At 41.1% G+C, this 12,343-nt stretch overlaps 1 protein-coding gene across 7 annotated transcripts in view; it reads right to left on the reverse strand.

The window, feature by feature from the left end:
• Positions 1-12,343, reverse strand: part of LOC124802531 (dystrobrevin beta) — a 604,748-nt gene that overhangs the window by 114,365 nt on the left and 478,040 nt on the right. The gene's annotated exons all lie outside the window — the stretch shown is intronic.

The raw sequence follows: 12,343 nt of genomic DNA on the forward strand, positions 1-12,343 counted from the left end.
CTAGTATTTCAGCAGATATTTGCAATTTCATTTTTGCAACATGTAGCTCAAGTCGGTCCAAACAAATACTTCTCATCATGTCTTTCACGTGGTGCCCAGAGGTTATGAGAAGCGTTGGTCCGTTTTCTGTTATGAACAAAATGATTTTTAAAGTGGAATTTTATGAGACAATTTGATAGAGTAGTCCCAAATTAATATAGTTTGATAATTGTTTTAGAGATGTTGTGATGAAGCAAGCTGGGACATTTTTACTTCCCTTCTTGTTTTGCCATCTGCATCCTTACAATACATTCTTCCACTTTTAACTGATTACCATTAACATATGTGAGTATAACTGCATTTTCATGAAAGACAAAGGTTGGCCCTCAGTTTTAAAGAATATGACACCAGGTCTAATTTTGTGCTCAGTTTTATGTAAGCAACTGATTTTCTAATTTATTTTGACTGTTACTAGTTAGTATATTTCATTATAGGGTGAAATTAGTAATTGTTTTGTAACTTAAATACAAATATAAATTATGTACTAATTGTAAACATTTGGAAGAACAACTAATAGTATAATAGTACTCTTAAAGAACCGATTTGGCTCTATTTGAAAACATGTTAGCAAAGCCAGCCCTTAATTAATTCTAAAGTAATTAACAGTTTTGTCCAAAGTATTGTTTGCATAACAACATACGTTAATTTCAAGATTTAAACAAATAATTCAGCCTAACTCTTGTCGTAGAAGAAACTGTGTTCAGTTAATTTAATGAGTTAAGTTTTAATTGAAATTTCTGTAAATTAATCATCAAACAACGTGTAGTTTCAGCACCTATTTTTGTGAGGCCATATAAGGAACCCATTTTAGGTTCCGAGACAGTCAGTCAATGGCTGAGTTTCAGACAAGAAAGCTGTGTTGGTTAGAACAACAACAATGCATCTACTTAACGATGAAAAAAGTGTTACACCAATAGGCCGTGTGTTAAAGCAGTGACAGTGTCTGTTAAATTTATCTGAAAGACTGAACTGTTTGGTTAGGTTGCTACTGCTCATAGATGTTCAACAGAAAACTATTGTAGCAGTATGTGGAAGTTTGCCTGCAAACTATTAATCAGGCTTATCGAAAGTTAATCAATAGTGCCCTGGCCACGTAACTGTGTATTTGGGGGGGGGGGGGGGGGGGGTTGTGAACAGTGAAAGTAAAGAACTGTGAAAGTAAAGAACTGTGAAAGTAAAGAACTGTGAAAGTAAAGAACTGTGAAAGTAAAGAACTGTGAAAGTAAAGAACTGTGAAAGTAAAGAACTGTGAAAGTAAAGAACTGTGAAAGTAAAGAACTGTGAAAGTAAAGAACTGTGAAAGTAAAGAACTGTGAAAGTAAAGAACTGTGAAAGTAAAGAACTGTGAAAGTAAAGAACTGCGAAAGTAAAGAACTGTGAAAGTAAAGAACTGTGAAAGTAAAGAACTGTGAAAGTAAAGAACTGTGAAAGTAAAGAACTGTGAAAGTAAAGAACTGTGAAATGCAACTGTGCACCTATCGACTCCATTATTTACAGTAGTCAGTGTCTAAATTACATATCCCATTTTTCAGCCAGTGTAGCAACACAGTACGTCAACATCGAGGAGAATCAACAAAGAAATAAAGCAGGTGAACATCACAATGTATCTTAACAGAACAGTGAAACAAAAAAAATAAACAGTATTCCGGTCAGTCACGCCTGGAGTACTGACTATTCTTCATGTTTTGCTGTTCATGTTAATAAATACTGATAAATTGAATAAAGCACTAGACTAATTTGGGACTTCTCTACTTAATTGGCATGTAAAATATCTATTTACAAATCATCATGTTTGTAATGAGAAACAAACCGACGCTTTCTGTAGTTACTGGGTGTCAAGTGAGAGACGTAATGAGCAGGATTTACTTGGGCTGCCTCCAGCTTAATGTTGGAAAAACAAACTTGCAAGTATGTACTGAAACGTCAGAGAAAATGCACCTGACAACCCATAGGAGATACACTCATTGCACCACCTAACTTAGACCCTCAGTCTCAGTATGCAGAGTGACGCAGTCAATGCTAGTTAATATCCACAACAAGAAGATCATTTGCAGTACTAGAAGAAGCAGCCAGCCGCACTGACAGTCTTTACTGTGAGTAGTGGCAGACCTCTCCCTGAGATAAGTCTGTATGAAGTCGTATTGGTACCTTTACACTGTTGGATCACCTACGGGGTGGCTATCTTTTGCTGACAGTACTTCCCTGATGAGTTGTGGGTTCGAGCCTGGGCCACCTAGCTGCCCACCCGCACCTACCCTGTCCAGTGCTTTGGGTGGCGCTGCATTGTAGCTGTCCATCTACCAGAGTGGGCTCGCACCATCAGCAGCAGCCATGTTGGAGGCCATGGTTTAGACCGACTCATTCCGGTGGGCTTCATGCAGAAGCAGGCCAGCACCTATGGTTGCTTTCTGCTGTCTGTTGCCAGTAGCTGTACTGCCTTGCATCAGAGCTCTTTTGCTGTGCTGAAGCAGCATGCCACGACCAACTGCCTTCCTGGTGTGCAACTGGTGCCACCAGCATGCTGCAGTGACCATGGTCAATGTCATCACAAGAAGGTACCGAGTCACTGTAACTATAATGACTAACAAGGAAACCTCCCCATCGCAACCCCCCCCCCCCCCCCCCCCCCCCACCAGATTTAGTTATAAGTTGGCACAGTGGATAGGCCTTGAAAAACTTAACACAGATCAATCAAGAAAACAGGAAGTAGTTGTGTGGAACTATGAAAAAAATAAGCAAAATATACAAACTGAGTGGTCCATGCGCAAGATAGGCAACATCAAGGACAATACGACCTCAGGAGCGCAGTGGGCCCGTGGTTAGCGTGAGCAACAGCGGAACGACAGATCCTAGGTTCTAGTCTTCCCTCGAGTGAAAATTTTACTTACTTTATTTTCGAAAAGTTATGATCTGTCCATTCGTTCATTGATGTCTCTGTCCACTGTAATAAGTTTAGTGTCTGTGTTTTGCAACCGCACCGCAAAACCATGCGATTAGTAGACGAAAGGACGTGCCTCTCCAATGCGAATGGAAAACATTTGATCACAAGGTCATAGGTCAACCGATTCCTCCACAGGAAAACACGTCTGATACATTCTATACGACAATTGTGACGACATGTGCTTGACATGACAGGAATATGTTGTCGACCCTCCTAACTTGTACACTTGGCGAATGGGTAAGAAGATTCTTCTACCTAGACCGATTTAGATTTTCTTGTTAATGTGATAATCACTCCCAAAAAAGTGATGAAAACGTAAGAGTTTGTCACATAAACTGCAACAAATGAATGCAACAGTTTCACAGTCACACAGTTTTCCCTGTGCTCTGTCAAAACATATGTTTTTAACGTTTTCATACAACGTCCTCATACTACGGCGCAGTTACCTCGCATCGGACAGACGGACAAATAATAATTGCCTGAAAATAAAAAAAAAATAAACTTTTCACTCGAGGGAAGACTTGAACCAATGGCCTCTCATTCGGCAGGTGCTCACGCTAACCACGGGACCACGGTGCTCCTGAGCTCAAGCTATCCTCGATGTTGACTATCTTGCACATGGACTAATCAGTTTGTATATTTTGATTATTTTTTTCATAGTTCCACACAACTTCTTCCTGTTTTCTCGATTGATCTGTGTTCAGTTTTTCAAGGCCTATCCATTGTGCCAACTTATAACTAAATCTGAGGGGGGTGCGATGGGGAGGTTCCCTTGTAAGAGACTTTATTGAGGGATGTTTTACTGATGTGTCATCATTCAACTCCAGTCGCCGTCGCCACTGCAGACCATGCCACAACATGGAACTGTATTTAATGTTGACCTATCAGAAGCCCAATCCACCCGCCACTGTAGAGGTCACGATCCAAGCACTACTTTCTGGTGTCAGAAGATTATGGCGACAGCAGTTGTTACTGTGGTGTAAATGGCTGCTATCTGTGGATTGGACATTTCAACTGCTATGGACAATAAAATCATTGATGTTTTCACCAGAACTACATGGTGAGTGGACCTACCATTTTGTTGCCTCCCTCTGTTTTTGTGCATGGGCATGGTTGGGAAATATGGGATCACCATAGAAATTGAAAAGTGCAAAATGCAAAGCCTGGGAGATATGATGACCTTCCTCAGTTCGGAGGGAAAACTATGCTGACATATGGCCAGTAAGATTCACTGCAATGCAGTTTGTTAGGTCACAGCATGCTTTGTACTCAATCAGCATCTTTAAATACAGTATGTGCTGGCAATATGGCCATTACGCACAGCTGTGTTCAGAGTCAAGATGGTTAATGAGTCGATTCAAAGATTGAAAACATGTTTGTTGCTATTTTAGAGTGTCTATAGTTCCCTGCTTCTTTCCTTATTGTATATATTTTGTTTCACAGTGCCCTCATTTTCAAGCAAGACAGCTGAGGATGTGTTTGCATTTACAGGTGACTTTGAAGCTATCGCACGACTAGGCATCTGGACAAATGAGATACTGTTGCAGATGGCCAGGTTATGCTTTGTATGCTAGGCGAAAATGTAGATGATGTTATCGCAAGATACTGGGGAAAAAAGCACGTACATTTCAGCAGCTGAAGGAAGGGCTTTCACATCACTATTGGAAACAAAACAGTACCAGGTTCTTACAGAAGCAACTTAGAGGAGTACACCAAAAGCAAAACGAGTACATAGAGACTTTTCTAGACAGGGACAGAAAGACAAATGCTCAAACTTACCCTTTAATGGGAAGTGAAGAGGGAAACAGAATTATCCTGCAAGAGGCTTAGCATGTAACACTGGATGCCTTTTTAAAGGGGCTTCTGCCTGACATGTCTAGGGGAGTGTGAAGAGAAAACCCAAAGGATTTGTCTGCCACCATTAGGGTGGCTATGCAGCTACAAGAGGTAGGTGTGGTGAGGTGAGTGAAGGTCCAACAAAGTGGTTTTTCTACAGACATAAGAGGTTACAGATGTGGGCACACATGCCATATCCAGAAGCAGTGTCACCAACAACAATGCAATAACTGAGGAGCAGTTGGACACTGTGGGCAAGACTGTAGGAATAAGGAACAAAATGGGCACAAATGTAGTAAATTGTCATTCAACACCAATTGGGGGGGGATTCCAAATCTGCTGGACAGCACTCCTGATAAAATGCAATGATACGAAGATGTGTGGCGCAGAGACAAAATATTGTGTATTTAGTACTACAAACAGTACAGGACATAAGTTCTCAGAGACTGGGACGCGCATGTCTGTGACAAGTCTGGACCTCTTGGGTAAGCTGAGACTAAACTTTTCACATTATATGTTATGTGCAGCAGAAAATAGTGATGTGCCATCACTATAGTCCAATCCACAAATGATGGCAGTCTGCACAGCTCGGGACATTGATGGGAACTGTATTGTTGACAGTTCCAAGCAACAAATGTGGCAAGCACACACCCAGGCTCTGCACCTGAAGAAAACGTGTGATTTGCAATTTACATCTCTCACTTGCTTGTGCAGAATGTGTTGCTTACCTCCACCATCAGCAGTGACAACTAGCAACAAACAGAATAAAAATTCACTAAGTAACTCACTATGATCACGTTTAATGCTCACATTGGCTACAACATTCATGGGAGAGCACTAAGATCAGTACAGAATGCCCACTGGCTGTCAGAGAATGTTTAATATATATGCACAGAACAAGCCTAAACTCAACTGCCATCATTCGTAGCTCCAACTACTGGTTCAGAAATGCTCAGATTTTGCACTGAGGTGAAGCATTTACAAGAGAATACAGAAGTTTTGCTCCATGTAGGTGAGGGATACTGTGCAATCTTGAGGTTGGGTTTCTTAAAAAGACATCATGCAAAAACTTATCTTTTGCAGCCCGCTATCAAACTCAGTGGAATGTTGTTCTGACTGGAAAACATGGCTGTCAATGACACACTGTTGCAGAGTTCTCCTGTCATGAGGGTAGCATCAAGTAAAGTACGTACACAGTCATAAAGACTCAGTTTACATCAAGCTGCTGATCTACCGAATAATATCTTGTGTGTCGTAGAGAGCCACTATGTGGTACCTATTAGCAGTGACAATTTCAGCACCTATGAAGTGGTTTTGGCAGGAGAGTTGGACTAAAGAATGCACCAGTAGCATTTCAGTGATTTCTAGATAGAGTGCTGAGAGGTCTAGCACTTTTTCCAGACATGAAGGCGCACATGCAAAGGCTAGAAGTCGTTGTGTTAAGCATGCTCAACACTGAGTATCGGGAAATGCCACTCTGTGTTAACAGAGTTGAACCACCCAGCACATGTGATTAGCCAGGATGGCAGAAAAACCAGCCTAAGGTTAATAAGTGCAGTAAACAATTAACAGCTACCACATACTATTAAATAGTTACAGTCATTGCTAGGATCAGCCAATTATTATAGAAAGGTGACAAGGGATTTGCTGACGTTGCCAGACAGTTGACGCATTTAGGTGCAAAACGGCAGTGGGTGGCTTTATGCCAAGCTACATTCCAGAAATTAAAGGATGTTGTGATGAGTAGCCTTGATTAGTATTTACAAATTATGAACAGGAATTTATTCAATTCTGTGATGCAAGCAGTCTGGCAACAGGATGCATTTTATGCCACGAAGTGATCAAGACAGAGAACCCCCATACTGTACACATCAAGACAATTTTTAAAATGTCAAAAAAATTACTTGACCACAGAAAAGGACATACTGTGTTTAATATACAGTGAAACATATCTCAGGTATTACCTATGGGGCAGGAAACATTATGTCTTAACCAATTGCATGACATCAAAATGGCAATTGGGTTTAAAAGATCCTTCAAGCAGGTTGACTCTGTGGGCACTGAAATTAAGCGAGTTCAATTTTGATGTGGTCTACGAACCAGGCAAAAAGCAAAGTTACACAGATGGACTAACCAGAAAAATTGGTATCGTATAAGTGCTTGGTCGAAGCCTTGAAGAATGGCAAAAAACTAACGTGTACTGAGAGGTAATCAAGGCACTGCAAGAGTTGGCACTGCACAATGGATTGCTACGTACAACCATGGATTGTGGTGCCTGCAGCAGTGCATGAGGAAGTGGTAAAGGAAGCACACAGTCACGTATTATTGGGACATAAAGGATGCAGAATAAACCGTAGGGTAGATAAGAGATACTGGTGGTGAATGCAAAGACATGACACTGACTAGTACATAAGGAATTGCATGCCATGTGCATAACAGGCCACTTTAAGCCATCAACAAATAACGCTTCAAAGATTACCAGAGGCACCCAAGCCATTTGAAATGACTGGGTGGACATCTCTGGTCCAGTTAGTCAAACGCTATTTGGCAACTACTGGATGTTGATACTACATACCATTTTTTGTGTTGCATCACAATGATTGCAATCCCAAATCAGTGTGTGAGTATAGTAGCAGAAGCAATGATGAATAAATTGTTGCTGTGTGGGGTAGCTGTGCGGTCTGAGGTGCCTTGTCATGGCTCGTGGGGTCCCACCTTTGGAGGTTTGGGTCCTCCCTCAGGCATAGATGTGTGTGTGTGTGTGTGTGTGTGTGTGTGTGTGTGTGTGTGTGTGTGTGTGTGTGTGTGTGTGTGTGTGTGTGTGTGTGTGTGTTTTTTGTCCTTAGCTTAAGTTAGTATAAGTTAGATTAAATGATGTGTAAGCCTAGGAACTGATGACCTGATCACTTTGGTCCCATAGTCCTCACTACAAATTTCCAATTTCCAAATAACTTGTTATTGTTTTGCGTCCCCAACCCACTAATTACTGACCAGGGCACCAACTACATGTTAGACCCAATGAAACAATTCCGCCACCTGCCAAGAATCTGGAAACTAAGAACTAATCTTTTACACCCACAAGTAAATGGGAGGATTGAGCACATACACTAGACTATAAATAAAATGGTAAGTTATCACATAAATAGCACCATAACAAATGGGATATTTAACTATCCTATGTCGTGATCAGTTACAATTCAAAGGTGCACGATAGCATTGGGTTCTTCCCGTATGAAGTGTTGTATGGAAGGAAGGAAGGAAGGAAGGCAGGCACTATCACCACCTGAATTCATTACACCTAAAATATGGAAGAACACAGAATCATAATGGAATTTTGCAGAAAAGTTGAAAGACATATGGAAACAAGTGGAAATGGTAAATACTAAGGCACTCGAGTGGCAGCAGAAAATGGGGTGGTATACTAACAGGTTGCCATACTAAAGGACTGGACAATGGGCAATGTTAAATAGACCCTATATGCCGAAGTGTAAAACACAGAAATTTATTATGCTATTTCAAGGACTGTATCAAGTTATGGAAATCATGTCACCAGTAAATGCTAAGTTACAGCTACTGACAGGGACAGCCACTGTCCATGTAGGACATCTTCGGCCTTTTAAAAGCTCCAGATGTCTTACCACAAATGGCAGTGCCACTACTTGGAAAGAAGATAGTGGCATGAGGGAAAGAAAGGAATGAAAAGCTCATGAGATACCTTATACAGCCCCATCATGTGAACAATTCACGAAGCTTACAGTATGGCCTGAGAATATTTATTGTTTATGATCAATTATGTAATAGATATGGAATGAATGGTGAAATTTTATGGTAAATTATGCTGTGTTCATATAGTTTCTTATTTTGCTCGGTTTATTATTTTTCACAGTGTGGTAAGGTATGTGGTTTCACTTTGATATGTTTCTAAGCTTCATATGTAATATAATGAATAAGTTCAGCAGGTGTATGTAATCATAACAGAATGAGTTGTGTTGTTATGCAGTCTTTCAAAAAGGGGTGGGAGATTAATGTGGGTTCAACTTCCTCAATGATATTATCATTGAGGAAGACCATAATTAGGTGCACAGTACAATCATGACAGAGAGTGTCTTTATTTCTGCTACCATTGTGGCTCTGACTCTACTATGTGTAACTTGTATCTACTTTAGGCGTCAGGATTGCCTGAACAGTTGAGCTCCTAGTACATCAGCTACCAGCAGACTGGGTTAACTTTATGAAATAGCACTTAAATTACTAAGTAGCCAGTGAACCATGAGGTTTACAACACATTAGAGAAAAACTGTATATTCTATGTCAACCCACAAAACATGTATTAAGAAATGTAAAGAGGTCACAGTCTGGAGACTAGATTTCTCAAAGCGGAGAGGAGCACTGCACATTGGCTTTGCCTGGAGTAGTGAGCTGCTCCTACATATATTCAGCAGAATGTGGAGAGAAACACCCATCAGGTTGATAAATATGTGCTATGGACCAAGAGTGAGTATTCAGTACACAAGAAGACCCATTCAGTAAACTGATGATGCAGAAGACTACAGCCAGTGTCTCTAAAAGTCTAAATTGTGTCACCATACAGCACCGACAGGGCTTCTGGAAGCCCAGTTCACATATATCCTGCCAAACGTAGACCCTCATTCTCAGTAGTGCTATGTTGTGCTCAGTATACCATGAAACAGTCAAAGCCAGCAGATAAACAAGAGAATAATATTACTTGCAGTCTGAGATGAAGCAGCTAGCCACTGCCGACTGTTTTTACCAGTATCTGCAGGCTTGCGCCTGATCTGAGGCTATATGCAGTCAACTTGGCACTTTCACACTGATAGGTCACCCACAGAGTGACCACCTTCTGTTTAACGGCCAGCTCTCCCAAGTCCCTAGTGAGCCATGGGTTCGAGCCTGGGCCACCTAGCCACCCAGCCACACTGTCACTCTCCACCATCATGGGTGGGCCTAGATTGTTGCTGTCCCCTACCCAGAGTGGACGCATGTCATCTTCATCAACCGTGTTGGAGGCCATGGTATATAGCCCTTCTCACTCTGGTGGGCTTTAAGCTGCCACTATGGTAGCAGGATAGCAGCCAGAGCTTCCTTTTTAGACCTTCACCAGCAGCTGATCTGCCTTGCATCAGCTCCCTGCTGATGTGCTGAGGCACCACACTGCCGCCAGCCACCATAACACATACCCCGCCTTTCTGGTTGGCAACAGCTAACTCTGGCTTGCTGCTGTGATTGTGGCTGAATATATCACAAGAGGACAATAGGTGACCCTCCAACCTCGACCCTGTCACTGTAACTGTTGTGAATCAAAGACTTTTCTTAATCAGGGATGTTTTACTGATGAACTACTGGTCGATTCCAGCCACCATCACCACTACTTTGGACCACATCCCAGTGGGTCAACTGTTTTTCACCCTGATTTATAAGTGGCTCAATCCACCCATCACTGTTGGACTCATGACCTGTTCCTTACAATGCTGAATGTTAATGTGTTTACAGTATTCCTTTGTCCCAAGTATAACTGCCTTGGATGGAACAATTTTTTAGGTTAATTCCATGGTGAAGTTGCTCACAGAGCAATTCCAGCAAATGCCAGGTCAATAAATGAAATAAGAACTAGAAGTACAAATGTAATGCCTTCAGCACACATCAAAATCGGTTAGTTGATTTCTAACACAAAATCTATTATTTAGGTCTGAGCAGTAACACTCATTACTGATACTAAGATCAACAACAAGATTAATGAAATACATCCTCTTTCTTTGATTAAGTTCAGTATTGTTAGCGGCGAAAGTAGAGGAAACAAGCGTGTGCTGCCATGATGTTGAAATTTGCGCTCACTTGGTTAATTTTTTCAAAAGTCAAGTTGTAAATTTCAAGAAAAAAATCTTGTTAATGATTTTGATTCCAAACACAAAAACAATTTTTTGTCCCATCAGAATTGGCGAATGATTTGTCTAGCTAATAGTAAGTTTTTCAGAAACAAAAGGCACAAGGTGGGATTGTACCGATTATTGCTTCAGTATTAAATATAATCAATGTGACTTCGTCATTCGAGTAATGACTAAGGTATGGAATGGTGTGTGTGTGTGTGTGTGTGTGTGTGTGTGTGTGTGTGTGTGTGTGAGAGAGAGAGAGAGAGAGAGAGAGAGAGAGAGAGAGAGAGAGAAGTGTTACGAGACTTCCAACCTAATACCTGGTAAACATTTTGAATTAATAGGATATAAAATCAGTGAAACAACAGTCTACATCAGGATGGGTACTTTATTAAAATGAACGATTTCGGCCTATGCTTAGGCCATTTTCAGACAGCATCGTCAGCTGAAGTTGATGTGCGGAACAGTCCGTTGACCTCAGTTGCTCAAACTTTATGAGACACATCATGAAGCATCAAGGAATCATCAGTTTGGTACTGGAGGGAAGTGTGGGGGACAAAACTTGTACAGAGAGACCATAGTTTGACTATAGTTAGCAGGTTCAAATGGATGTCTGTTGTAGCTATGCAGAGATTAAAGGTTTGCAAAACATAGACTAGTGTGACGAGCTGCATCAAACCAGTTCTCAGACTGGAGACCACAACAGCAACGTCTATGCAGAAAATAATGTTCGTTGGGTTATATAAAAATACTGGAATAAATAAATAAAATTAATCAGAAGATTTTTAACCTGCACCTTTGTATTACTTCTCTGTATAATCACCATTTAGATTCAAGTATTTATCATATCTTTTAACAAGTTGACAAATTATCTCTACGTAAAGTACTGCCACCTGAGAATGCAGGCAGCCTGTGAGAGCAATTCCTTTGTCAGAGTCAGGGTGATACGAACTAAGTTACCGTTTTATGTGCTTGAAGAAACAGAAACTGTGGCAGCTTGTGCACATTTACTAGTGTGCTGCAATATGGTGGCCTAAAGCCTTTTGAAATCTAAAGAGTAACTAAATCGAATATATGGAATTTATGTATATACACTATGTGATCAAAAGTATCCAGACACCCCAAAAAAATACGTTTTCCGTATTATGTGCATTGTGCTGCCACCTACTGCCAGGTACTCCTTATCAGCGACCTCAGTAGTCATTAGACATCGTGAGAGAGCAGAATGGGGCGCTGTGCGGAACTCACGGACTTCAAACGTAGTCAGGTGATTGGGTGTCACTTGTGTCATACTTCTGTACACGAGATTTCCACACTTCTAAACATCCCTTGGTCCACTGTTTCTGGTGTGATAGTGGAGTGGAAACGTGAAGGGACACGTACAGCACAAAAGTGTACAGGCCGACCTCGTCTGTTGACTGACAGACCACCGACAGTTGAAGAGGGTCGGAAAGTGTAATAGAGAGACATCTATCCAGACCATCACACAGGAATTCCAAACTGCATCAGGACATGTTACCAACTGTTCGTCTAAAATTGTGAGCCATATGTTTGTGACTATTAGCCATATGTTTGTGACTATTACAGCGCCATCTATCACAAAGCGAAAGAAGTGATCCAACTGAAACATTCATATTTA

The sequence above is a fragment of the Schistocerca piceifrons genome, chromosome 6, assembly GCF_021461385.2.
Source record: "Schistocerca piceifrons isolate TAMUIC-IGC-003096 chromosome 6, iqSchPice1.1, whole genome shotgun sequence".
NCBI lineage: Eukaryota > Metazoa > Arthropoda > Insecta > Orthoptera > Acrididae > Schistocerca > Schistocerca piceifrons.